Raw genomic sequence first — 13,439 nt, forward strand, 5'->3', positions numbered from 1 at the left:
ACTTGGCCAGAAATTGACGGTTGTCAGAGGAATGGAACTGGCAGTTCCAACCATGGGGGTAATCAAAGGCCTCAACGAGTGTGCCCATACAAAGACTTTACAAACGGAAAGCCAAGGCCGCTCAACGGAAACGGAGGGGTTATAGCCCTAACTCGATGGTTCGAAAAAACGGAGTCAGACTTGGAGATCTGTGGCTGCTCGGAAGAAAGCAAAGTAAAATTCGCAGCCTTTACTTTTGTCGATAGAGCCCTTACATGGTGGAATGGCCACATCAAGGCCCTAACACTTCCAGTGGTGAACTCAATGGCTTGGGAGTACCTCAAGACAATGATGCTTGAAGAGTACTGTCTTAGAGGTGAGGTACAGAAGCTCGAGTAAGAATTGTGGAATCTCACTGTGAAGGACTCCGACATTGAAACTTACATTGCCAGATTCAGCGACCTGGCGATCTTGTTTCCGGGTGTCACACCCCCAAACCAGAACGGCGGAAACGTTCGGGAACAGAGGACGTCATGCTCAGTATCATAACCATAGTGAAGAAAGTAAACACAACCATCATAAATATAATTTAAAAGGTTACATCGTTTCAAAAGTATATGTTTCCGAATAAATTACATAGGATGTCAAAATATAGCAAAAGAATCTACGCCTTAGCGTCTTGACTTCAGAAATCTTGTGATTACCTGTTTTACTAATTACATGAGAATACAAGTTGTTTTGAAAGAGTATCAGCATAAAGCTGGTGAGTTCATAAGCAATTTATGAATGAAAAATGAAAGTTGTTCCTTTTTGTTTGTTACGAGTTCGTTTCCAGAAAATCCAATATTTTCTAAAGGTTTGTTATAGTCTTAACTAAACCAAGACTTAGTGTATGTAAGTAAATTGTTACGATTGTGTGTGTGTGTGGTTTTATATTTAAAATAAAACTCCTTAAATCCTCGTGAACTGTGTGTTTTGTTAATTTCTCATGTGAGATGTTATAACCATACTAAACTCGAAGACCTCGTACTCGACGTTCTTCAGGCGTCGGAATGTTATGACACTTGTCACCCCAGACCTGGCGGTCTAGCTGTTGCAAGCAGCTTAGGGTGCGGGTTTGTCAGACCCAATATAGATCTATACACAACTATCACGCTCTCCCTCCAGGAGATTTTGATTATAACTACAGGACTTTACTGTGGTACTTAAGAGTACCCCGAAGGAGAATGTCTCACAAATTTATTTATTAACAAGTTCACGTAGTGTGTAATGAAATACTTTTTTTGTAAGTCGATTGAGTTATTGTTTTCTTTGTCAAACGAAGTGCTCAAACTATACCTATTATAGTTTATCAAAAGTGTTGTGTGTTTGAATGAAACCTTGTTATTCATGTCTTTGTATTTCCATAAAATGACGTTTAAAATACTACGTGTAAATCGTACACACCTTGCTCAACATGTTACAAGGTGTGAATAACTCTTAAACATGTATTTGACAATTTTACCCTTAACTGTCACTGTTTTAGAATATTTATAGAAAAAATCATCGTAAGTCGAAAACTGAATCCGTAAACTCTGAATATTTGGAAAAAGAGTCTACTATATCCATAAAGTTTTCTATAATTTTTGGTGGTCTCAAACCAGGGTGAAAATGTTCATCTTCACAACCTGGTCCGACTTTGATGCTGCAGTGACAGGCAGTTTTGTAAAAATCACCATAAATTGTAGAAAACTCGTATGGAGATGTGCAAGTAGTTAAAGGTATAAACCTGAACTATTTTCATATTAAACAGTTTTGAAAAATATTAAGTTTAAGTTGGGTAAAACAGTTCGTGAACAGGTCACAACTTTTCTGTTGTAAGCTGTCAAGTTAAGTTTCAAATATGTTTTGGTGTTTTAACTTGTATTCCCCCCCTGAAAACTAAAGAAAACGAGAAAATGTAAGGGTATGAACTCACCTTGAGTATTTCTAAAGGAGTGGAAGGTTTAAGTCGAGGAGTGTCAAGTCAAGAGCACTTGATGAACACGTGAAGACTTGGATGATCCTAAGAACGATTTTTGGTGTTAAGATATGCGTCGATGATCCAAGAGTGTTACGAAATTATGGAATAACACTTGAGTTTAGATGGAATACTTACCAAAAAGTGCAGTAGCAACTCAAGAACACTTGCACAAAGTGGTGGGAAGTAGAGAGAAAATGAGGCTCTCTTAAAGGTTTGAGAAGTGTGTACGTGAAGGATTTGATCAAAGTGAGCAAAGAAATCCTCCAGGGATTTCTTTATATAGATGTTGCTGGAGCAAGTGGCAAGGTTGAAGGGATGTATACATTGGTTTGTGTGATGTGGATAAGGTTGGACAAATGAGGAGATGACACATGGAAGGCAAGTGGGCACACTTGACCCACTTGTGGGGTAGAACACTCCTCTTAATTTAAAATAATGATTTTTAATTAATAATCCCTGAAAAATAAATAAAATATGAGTTATGGGGGTTAAAAATGGTAAAAATATGAATTTGGTGAAAAAATCCCGTCAAAAACAGGCTTTGGAAGCGAAAGTAGTCAAAAACCGGCATTAAAGACCGAACCTGCGAGGTTCGGCTCTTAGGAGAGTGAGAACCGAGAGAAGGGAAAGAAGGAACCGAGAGAAGGAGAAGGGACCGAAGGTGCGAGGTGAGGAACCGAAGGTGGCAGGCTCGGTCCGAAGTGGCTATGGAAGCGAAATAGACCGAGGGCTCGGTCTATTTCGGCTGAGAGGGTTTCGGTTCGGATGCTTGTTAGGTCTACTGAGCTTCGGTCCGAGAAGGGTAGGTTCGCTTCTGACAGGTTCGCTTCTGACAAGTTCGGTTCCTAAGAGGGTTCGGTTCTAATAGAAGTGTTCGGCCCTAAGAGGTTCGGTTCCTAAGAGGTTCGGTTCCTAAGAAGGGTTTCGGCCCTAATTAACTGTTTTTCGATATAACTCCCCGTTTTAAGCGGTTTTTGGCCAAGTTAAGGGTCGGGATGACTATAAAAGTTGAGAGAGATTTTGAGAGAGATTTGGGAGAGATTTCACATACTTGGAGAGAATTGGGAGAGATTTCACATACTTGGAGAGATTTCACATACTTGGAGAGATTTCACATACTTGGAGAGATTTGGGAGAGATTTGATCTTAGCCATTATTATCGTATAATCTCGTAATGCAAGGTTCGTGAACCCCGTTATGCTTCGTTTATGATTGTTTTAAGTCCCCGAAAGGGTCCTTAGTCATGTTTTGATGCGTTTAACTCCCTTTTTAGGGTTTTTACATTGTTAACACATAGATTCTTCGAGACATTTGAATTCTTGACATACAAATGCACATTTTTATACATAGAATAACTTTTAACATACAAGCACTAATTAAATTCGACCGGTTTGACTTGTTTGACTTTGACTTGAATTTGACGGTTGTCACACCGGGAATGATCACCTCTGAAAGTAAGAAGGTCGAACGTTTCATTTGGGGGCTAACTCCCCCGATTCAAGGGAATGTGATTGCTGCAAACCCAAAAACGGTCAACAGCGCCAAACGTCTCGCGCAAAAGCTATATGAACATGGGGTACAAAAGAGCACGATGACTTCCGTCACTGAACCGAAGAAAGGAAGTGATAACAAGAAAAACTCGGGAAACAAAAGGAAAGGGCAACAAACTCAGGAGTCTGTGAAGAAGCAACAGGTTGTGGCGGTTCATGATGCTACCACCCCTGCCACACCAGTACCTACCAAGCCATATGCGGGAAATCTCCCAAAGTGTGATAAATGCAACTTCCACCACAACGGTGCATGCCAAAAGATGCACTATACTAACTAAAATAGGAAGGGGCACACCGCCCGATATTGCAGAATGCCAACACAACCAACCAATCAACCTAACAATGTTGGTGTAAGTCAAGCATGTTATGGGTGTGGAGAAACTGGTCACTACAAAAGAAACTGTCCAAAGGCCAACAAAAAAAACACAGGGGGAACATGCAGAGTCCTAGCAATAGGACATGAGGAGGCTGTGAAGGATCCGACAGTAGTCACTGGTAAGTTCCTCCTCAACAACATCTATGCATGCATTTTGTTTGATAGTGGGGCAGAAAGAAGTTTTGTTAGTCATAAGTTTAAATATCTACTCAATCAAAATCCCCAAAAATTAAACGAAACTTTCACGGTGGAAATGGATAATGGGAAAACAGAAACAACCAACGACGTATTCATAGGGTGCACGTTAACACTTAATAATCACTCATTTCAAATCAACTTAATGCCGGTTACTATTAGGAGTTTTGATGTGATCATCAGCATGGACTGGTTAAGCCCCCACCGTGCCGATATTATGTGCTATGAGAAGGTCGTTCGCATTCACCTAACCAACAATGAAAACCTAGTTATATATGGTGACAAACCCGGTACGAATCTTCGCCTCATCTCGTGTATCAAGGCACAGAAGTGTTTACACAAGAAAAACCACGCCTTCTTAGCTTATGTGGTTGATAAAAAGAAAGAAGAAAATAACATTAAAGATATCCCGGAGGTGTGCGATTTTCTTGATGTGTTTCCCGAAGACCTTCCGGGAATACCTCCCGAACGACAAGTCAAATTTCGGATCGACTTGATACCCGGAGCCACACCAATTGCCAAGTCGCTATATAGATTAGCTCCTGCAGAGATGCAAGAGCTTTCCATTAAGTTAAGTGAATTACTGGACAAGGGGTTTATAAGGCCAAGTTTCTCACCCTGGGGAGCTCCGGTCTTATTCGTAAAGAAGAAGGATGGGTCATTTCATATGTGCATCGATTACCGCGAACTCAACAAACTCACCGTAAAGAATCGATACCTTCTTCCCCGGATCGATGATCTCTTTGACCAACTACAATGAGCAAGTTACTTCTCAAAGATAGATTTAAGGTCTGGGTATCACCAGCTACGAGTCCGAGAAGAAGACATCCCCAGGACTGCATTCCGAACCAGCTATGGACACTACGAATTTGTAGTGATGCCCTTCGGTCTAAAGAATGCGCCTGCGGTATTTATGGACCTGATGAACCGAGTCTGCCGACCCTACCTCAACAACTTCGTGACTGTTTTTATCGATGATATACTCGTCTATTCACGAAGTAAAGAAGAACACAGTCAACATCTGCGGCAGATTCTGGAAACATTAAGGGCGGAGAAGTTGTATGCAAAGTTCTCTAAATGCGAGTTTTGGATTTGAAGAGTGGATTTTTTGGGCCATGTGATCAATGAGGAGGGAATACATGTGGACCCTTCCAAGGTCAAAGCAATTGCAGGCTGGCCAACCCCAAGAACCCCAACGGAGATTAGGCAATTCTTAGGCCTCGCAGGTTACTATAGGAGGTTCATACAGAATTTCTCTAAGATCGCCAAGCCGTTCACCGCCTTAACTCAAAAGGGTGTACCCTTCATCTGGGAGAAGAAACAAGAGGCTGCCTTTCAAACTTTGAAACAAGCTCTATGCAGTGCCCCTGTCTTGTCTCTCCCAGAAGGGACAGAAGACTTCGTGGTTTATTGCGACGCATCCAATCAAGGATTAGGGTGTGTACTCATGCAGCGAGGGAAGGTCATAGCCTACGCGTCAATGCAACTAAAGAACCATGAGGTGAACTACACCACACATGACTTGGAGTTGGGAGCAGTCGTGTTTGCGCTAAAGATTTAGAGGCACTACCTCTACGGTACAAAGTGCACCATTTTCACGATCACAAAAGCCTCAAACATATCCTAAACCAGAAAGAGTTGAATATGAGGCAACGGCGATGGGTCGAGTTGCTGAACGATTGCGAGTGCGAGATCTGGTACCATCCGGGCAAAGCCAATGTGGTGGCTGATGCCCTAAGCCGGAAAGAGTACTCGGGTCGCCGAGTAAGAACGCTAACAATGACCATTTATTCCCACTTGTATTCACAAATCAAAGAGGCTCAACTGGAAGCCTTGAAGCCGGAAAACATCGCAAATGAAGCCTTGCGTGGGATGGACAAGAATCTTACGATCAAAGAGGACGGAGCCTACTACCTCATGGACTGAATCTGGACCCCAAAATTTAGTGGGTTCAGAGACGTGGTTATGAATGAAGCCTACAAGACAAAGTAGTCCGTCCACCCAGGTTCGGATAAAATGTAATTGGATCTCAAGCAACATTGTTGGTGGCCGAATATGAAAGCCGAAATTGCTACCTACGTGAGCAAGTGTCTGACTTACGCCAAAGTAAAGGTAGAGTATCAGAAGCCCTCGAGTCTACTACAACAACCAGAAATACCCGAGTGGAAGTGGGAATGGATAACGATGGATTCCATCACCAAATTGCCCAAGACAAAGGATGGAATCGACACCATTTGGGTAATTGTCGATAGATTAACAAAATTCGCCCACTTCCTACCAATAAGGGAAACTGATAAAATGGAGAAGTTAACCAGAACCTATATAAGAGAGATCGTGAGATTACACAGCGTGCCAAAATCTATTATTTCCGACCAAGATAGTAGATTTACCTCTCGGTTTTGGCAGTCACTCTAGAGATCGTTGGGAACTCAGCTCGATATGAGTACTGCCTACCATCCCCAAACAGATGGTCAGAGTGAGAGGACCATCCAAATTTTGGAGGATATGCTCAGGGCCTGTATGATAGATTTCGGCAAGGCATGGGATGCCCACTTACCACTGATTAAATTCTCCTACAATAATAGCTATCACACAAGCATCAAGGTCGCTCCCTTTGAGGCTCTATACGAACGTAAATGCAGATCACCTCTCTGTTGGGCTGAGGTGGGGGATACACAACTAGCAAAAGGGCGAGCACCAAACAACACACTCACTGGGCCCGAGATTATCAGGGAAACAACTGCGAAGATCGTTCAGATTAGGGAACGGCTCCAGGCGTCCAGAGACCGACAGAAGAGCTACGCAGACAGACGACGGAAGCCTATGGAATTTCAAGTCGGTGATCGTGTACTACTAAAGGTCTCTCCCTGGAAAGGGATGATACGCTTTGGAAGGCTGGGAAAATTGAATCCAAGATACATCAGACCATTCGAGATCCTTGCCATGATCGGTCTGGTGGCTTACAAACTACAGTTGCCACTAGAACTCAGCAATGTACACCCTGTCTTTCATGTGTCAAACCTGAAGAAATGTCTATCTGATGAAACTCTCGTTGTCCCGCTTGATGAGATTGAGGTGAATGAAAATCTCCATTTCGTCGAGGAACCCATGGAGATAATGGATAAGGAAGTGAAAAGAACAAAACAAAGTCGCATCTCCATTGTGAAGGTTCGATGGAGTGCCAAAAGAGGACCTGAGTTCACCTGGGAACGCGAAGACTAGATGAGGCAGAAGTACCCACATCTCTTCCCTAGTTCTTGAGGGCCCACTCTAGAACAAATTTTAGGACGAAATTCCCTTTAACGGGGGGATAATGTGGCAACTAAAAAATTTAGGGTCAAACCAAGACTAAAGGGTCTTGTATGTCAGTGTATATGCAATGTTAACTTTGATACAATGATGTTTTATAATATACATTTGGAACTCATGTTGCAATATAAGCCTTAAGTAATCAAATGCAATCAAACAAGAATCAAATGGTGTTAACACAAAAAATTGTAATTTGGTCACAACCTTGAACACTCGAATTCTAAGGCCACCATATTTGAGTTTCCTATTAACTAGAACTGTAAACACATCCATGGGAATCATTCAAGACCAAAAAAACTTCAATGGGCCACCCCTTTGGCCGTAAACACCTTTAATGGACCATAGCTTGGCTGAAAACACCCTAATGGACCATAGCCTGGCCGAACCCCTAATGGACCATAGTTTGGCCGCAAACTCCATTCTAGAACCATTAGGACCGAAATCCCCAAGGGATGGGGTGATTTCGGTCACATAAAGGAGTTCCAGCAAGTTCCTGTATGGTGACAACTTAAAATAAAAAGGTATTGACCTCAAAAGTTGATACTTCAGCTTTACATGATTTATCCAGCAAACTACCATGCACAACACTAAAATACCTACCAAATATCCATACTCACTCATTTCATTTAAACCACGTCCAGAAGGCAAGTTCTTCACCATTTCTTTCACTATCCTACCTCTCATCATCTCCATTCTTCACAAGAAGTTCTCTCAAGAACAAGCTTAGTCCTTTCCAAAAATCTTCATCATTTAGGTGGTCCTTAGATTTTTGGTAAGTAATTTCGACAACTCCTAGTGTTTTTACAACTTATTATGTAAATTTCATCCTCTTTACACACAAAATTCGTGTGTTAACCTTCTTAGGGTATTATAAGCTTCAAGGAGTTCATCAAGAGCATCCTAGTGTTTAGGCTCAAAGTCTCTTCACAACTCTTCAAATCATCCACAAAACTAACCCAAGGTGAGCTTCATACCCCCATTTTTTGAGTTTTTCATGCTTTTAGGGGGAGGGGGGGAATACAAGTCAAACATGTTTATCTTATGAATATTTGCTAGTTTCATCTTTATTATTTGAATATGAAATAATATTTGCATAAGATATGCTTAACACTATTTTATCTACACAAAAATCGTGTATAGAAGTTGATGTACAAAAATAAAACTCATTATGTGATACTAGTACCAACAAGAAAATAGAGTTGTAAAACTGCAAGTTTTGGTAACCCTCTTTGCTAAAAATAGTTTTTCTAGTAGAAGTGATCATATTTTAGTCATCACTTTTTAGTGGGTCAAAACCCAAGAATACTATGTTTTAACAACATATATTACTACTAGACAAGATTTCAACTTGATATTTATATAAAGTTTATATAAATAGTTTTATACAAAAACATACAAGACAAATTATTGATAGTATAATTTGTTGGATTAATGTCTAAGTCCATAACTATATTTGGTATGTACTTGACCCGACCCGGCATGGTCCATTTTGGTTGCACTTCACCGGCACAATTTATATGGATAGTCTTTTGAGAATAGTATATTTATGATTTATATTAATATATTATAAGTTCTAATATATTAATATGGAATCATATTATTTAATTAGTATTGATCAAGAATTAATTTAGAATTAATTAAGTGATCAAAAAGAACTAATTAAATATGGACTCTTATATATATGGAATGGGCCAAGTTCATTTAGGTTGGGCTAAGCTTTCATGGATGGTCCATGGAGCTTTTAACCCATGGATCCTATGTAAATGAAAGGTCATGGGTATTAGGGTTTACATGGATGTAACCCTAATCCTCCATAATATATAAAGGGGTCCTTGGCTCACAAAATTGGAACAAGTGTGTGAAAATAAGAGTGGACCGATTTTAGTGTGCATACATATTCTCTCAAGTTCTTCCAAGGTGTTTTGGTGATTTGTGATTCCATTTGAGGCTTCCACACTATTGGGGCTAAGCTCTTAAAGCTTGAAGACATCAAGCTACATCAAAAGGTATGTCATCTAACTAGAACTTTGTAGTATAGGTGCTTCATAATATGCTAGTTAGGATGAAACCTTGGAATAGTTAATATTTGCATGTATAATAGAGAAAACATAGATCCAAGGTTTATAGGGTTGCATGTACACCATAGGAGTGTTAGAATGCTCAAAACCCAACAGTGGTATCAGAGCCATGGGTTGTTTTCTGTTATATTGATGCAAATGTTTTATTTTCAAAGTTGAAAAAAAAAGAAAAAAAAAACATGACGTTTGTCAAATTTTAAGATAATTACTTGTTTTTGTGAAAAACTAATTATTTGTAAAATTTGAATCATTTGCTATATGAGTTGAATTAGGTCAAATTTAGTAAAAGATAAAATGATATGATTATTTTATTAGTTTTAAAAGTTTGATCTAAAGAGTTTTTTGAAACCTCCATAAGTTATGGATATGAAAAGGTTTAAAAAAAATTGATTCGGAGTTACAAAACTTGGTATTAATGTTTTAAAGAATTCCATAACTTGTTCTTAAGTTATGAAACATGAAAAGTTTCATCATAAAACAAAACATTAAACTCCATAAGTTATGGAATCCAAAAGTTATTTTTTTTGTGTTTCCTTGATTTATGAGTTAGTTTAGATTAATGAAAAAAAAAATTGTGTTTTAGTTGTTTTCAATCCTAATTAATCTAGAGGTAGTTCATAAAATGTGTTTTTGTAACTTGTCCTCAAGTTACATAAAAGGTCACATTTATGAATCTTAAAACTGATAAAAGTGTCATAGGTTACATAAAAAAAATGAAGTCTTTTTCATTAAATAGTATTATGACTTCATAACTTGTCCTCAAGTTATGGATGTTTAAGAGTCACTTCTTTAAAAGTGTTATTAAAGAATAAGAGGTTACATAAAAAATGAAGAGTCTTCATTTTAATGAACCATTAAACTCATAAGTTATGAAATGAAAATTTTTTAATAGTTTCAAAAACTTGCCCTCAAGTTTTGGAATTTGTAAAGTTTTCCCATGAATACTTTAATTCCAAGTTAAGCCCTTAGAATTTTAAAAGTTAAAATTCAACCCTTATACTTTATAATATTATAAGTTAATAATATTTATATATATGTATAAGAGCAAGTTGTCTTACCATTAGTAGGTCTCATTCACGAAGCCGGTCTATAAGGGGGGTATAAGGTTACTGCCTATAAAATGGCAGTTTAATGGGTGTCCACTCTCACCCACCGCTTCCTTGACTGGTAGAGGGTCGTTAGCCGAACAGGTAGGACAAGGACTATAATTCTACCTTCATTAAAAGTATTAATGACAAATACTAAGTAACTAAACATTTATAAATTCCCAATCTTAGTTACTTAGGAAAATGTGAATTTGGTGCTAACCCATGAAATTACACTTTGCACTTTCTTAAGTCAGTTAGTGGAGCGTGTGTGCTTAACCGGCACACTAGCTTGATTTAACAAGGTAGGCAAAGGGTAACTTAATGTTTATCATAGCATCGGTGGAGCGTGTGTGGTTAACCGACACATCGATTGAGGGGTAAATATTAAGGGTACCAAGTATATTTGCATGGTTACTTCACACCTTGTTTTGTGATCCTCGGCATCCCAGTCACAAAACCTGAAGGGCACACTCGAGATTGAAACATGCCATTGAAAAGTTCAATGAATCTCAAAAGAATCTAGGAGTTTCAAAACCAATTAAAACCTAATAATACATTTCGTTTATCTTGGTGGAAATTGGTGAATCGTCATTCACCTACCTTCAAATATTTTATAGCTTGGATTACGGCATCCCTCTTCCAAGTTATAGAATAGTTTGTTGGGTCCTAGCCTTAATATATCATATTGGGTGTTATATTAAGGACTTAAATCAACTTTACGTGAATTTCTCCCATTGTTGATGTCTGGTTTAGACAACAATGATCTTCCCAAACCAAGCTTTCCTAATGAATATGACTTCCCGAGTTTGGCTCATGGAAGTCATACTTCTCTTCCTCCACCTCCTCCAATTATTCTCCCTAACCCACAAGTTCAAGGTCACTCAAGCCTTAATGGCAAGCAAGGTCTATGTGTGATCACATCTTAGAGATGAAGTCACATATTGACAAGCCGGGAGAGTTGGGTGTCAAAGTCTTGAGAAAGTTGGATGTTCAATCACTTTCTAAGTCACATAGTGAGTTCCTTTGGGACTACTATGAAACAGACTATGACATGAACCTTAATGATCATATCTATTTGCTTGGTGCTGCTGAATCAACAATGATTTGGAACGATAGTAAAGCAAATTTGATTAGAAGATCAACCTCCCAAAAACTTTATGGACAGTGACAATGGTGACACTGGAAATCCAGAAAAAGCATTCTCTTCCCAATGGAAAGGGGTTGGCCATAGTCAACCCGGTTGACCAAATGGTAAAGAGAAAGGCTAAGTCTGAGATAGTACCATTACCAAAGGGTCCATTTGTTAAAATTGCCAAAGGAAGGGGCACTGTTTGCGAAGCTGCCAAATTTACCTAAGTATGTTAAAGTCAATAAGTTTGAATCTACTTCAGGTAAAGTCCATTGTCTAACTCTGTTAAGCTCCTATTTGGAGATTCTTATTACATAATGTGACTGAGTCACATGGTGATGTTATAAGAATCAAAGAAAAGAGAGAAAGCTTAAAGGAAGTATATGCTGCTTCTGATCGCGAAGATGGACTTCGATCGCATCAGAAGTTTGAAGTTGTTACTTAGGAGTTATGACACATTGCTTAGGAATATATAACAACAAGGTTTTCATATGCATTGTAAGGATAAGTTTTTCCGCAAAGTTTTTAAAATAAAAGGAAATTTTTGATTTTATTTATTTGAAGTATCCTTACAATGGCATTTGTGGAAAATTGTTGCTTATATGATTCCACTGACAGAAATATTGGAAAATGGATTTGATTCTTTCATTTGTGGTAGTGTCTAAATTTACCAAATCAAGAAAATTCCTCGTCGCCCAAGTTTCAATTGGACCGAAACTTGGAATCATGCAAGTTGAATAGTATGATGAATGAGAACTTTCAAGCATTGGAAAATCAAGACTAATTACTTGTTCATATGGATGTGTGAGTCAAGTGAAGGACTAAAGGGATCGAGTACACATTCTTGTGCACTGGTCATGTCCACCACAAAGCTCGTTAAGACTATTTGATTTACTAAAGTTTAGTAAATATGGCTATACTTACAAGTTTAAGTATAATTCTGAAACATTGGAAAAGTCTCAATGTATGGCAGAACGAATGGGAAGAATCAAATTAGGCAGAAAGATAAAAGTTTCTCAAATCTGAAAAGATGGGAGAGTACTTTAGTATCATGTTTGTGATCATCTTAATGATTTAGAAATCATATCACAATTAGTCCTCTAAAGGTCATCTTAGTGCATTCTTATGACTAAGAAGAGGAGTCATGAATTGTTGAAATGGTTAGATCAGGAAGATGAGTCATACTTCGTTCCAAAACAATTCTTAGAGTCATACTCCAAGATTGTAACTTGAGTGACATATCTTAAAGAAAGGTTTAAAACACTTGTCAAATGTAAGAGTAAAAGTGTCCTACTCTTGTACATTTGAAATTGGTAAGTTGTGATGTTTTGGATAAAACAAAGACCAATTAAGGCCAATTGTGTGAAGTGTTTGTCTTGATAAAGAATCCGCACTATCTCTTGAATATTTGGCAAGATAGTCTTATATGTCAAGAGGATAGTGGGAGTCCTAAAGATCTTAAAAAGAATTTCAAGAACTAATCAAGAATAAAACCTTAGGTTCTTCACTAGCACACGACTTGAGGTTTATAACCTATCGTGTTGACATATTCTGTGCCCATTCCAGTTAAAGTTGGCTTTGTATAGGAGTTCTGAAAGTTCTCAATTGGTTGCATAACAACTTGGAAGCAATGGCAGGCCCTGTACTGCCAGGTGGCAAGAAGTTAAGATTGCATAAGTTCAGTCCATATGAGTTTGGATTTGTCATTATCCTTGTCGTATGACTATGGTTTT

Source organism: Lactuca virosa, chromosome 9 (genome assembly GCF_052849685.1).
Source record: "Lactuca virosa cultivar CGN04683 chromosome 9, Lactuca_virosa_CGN04683_v6, whole genome shotgun sequence".
Taxonomy (NCBI): Eukaryota; Viridiplantae; Streptophyta; class Magnoliopsida; order Asterales; family Asteraceae; genus Lactuca; species Lactuca virosa.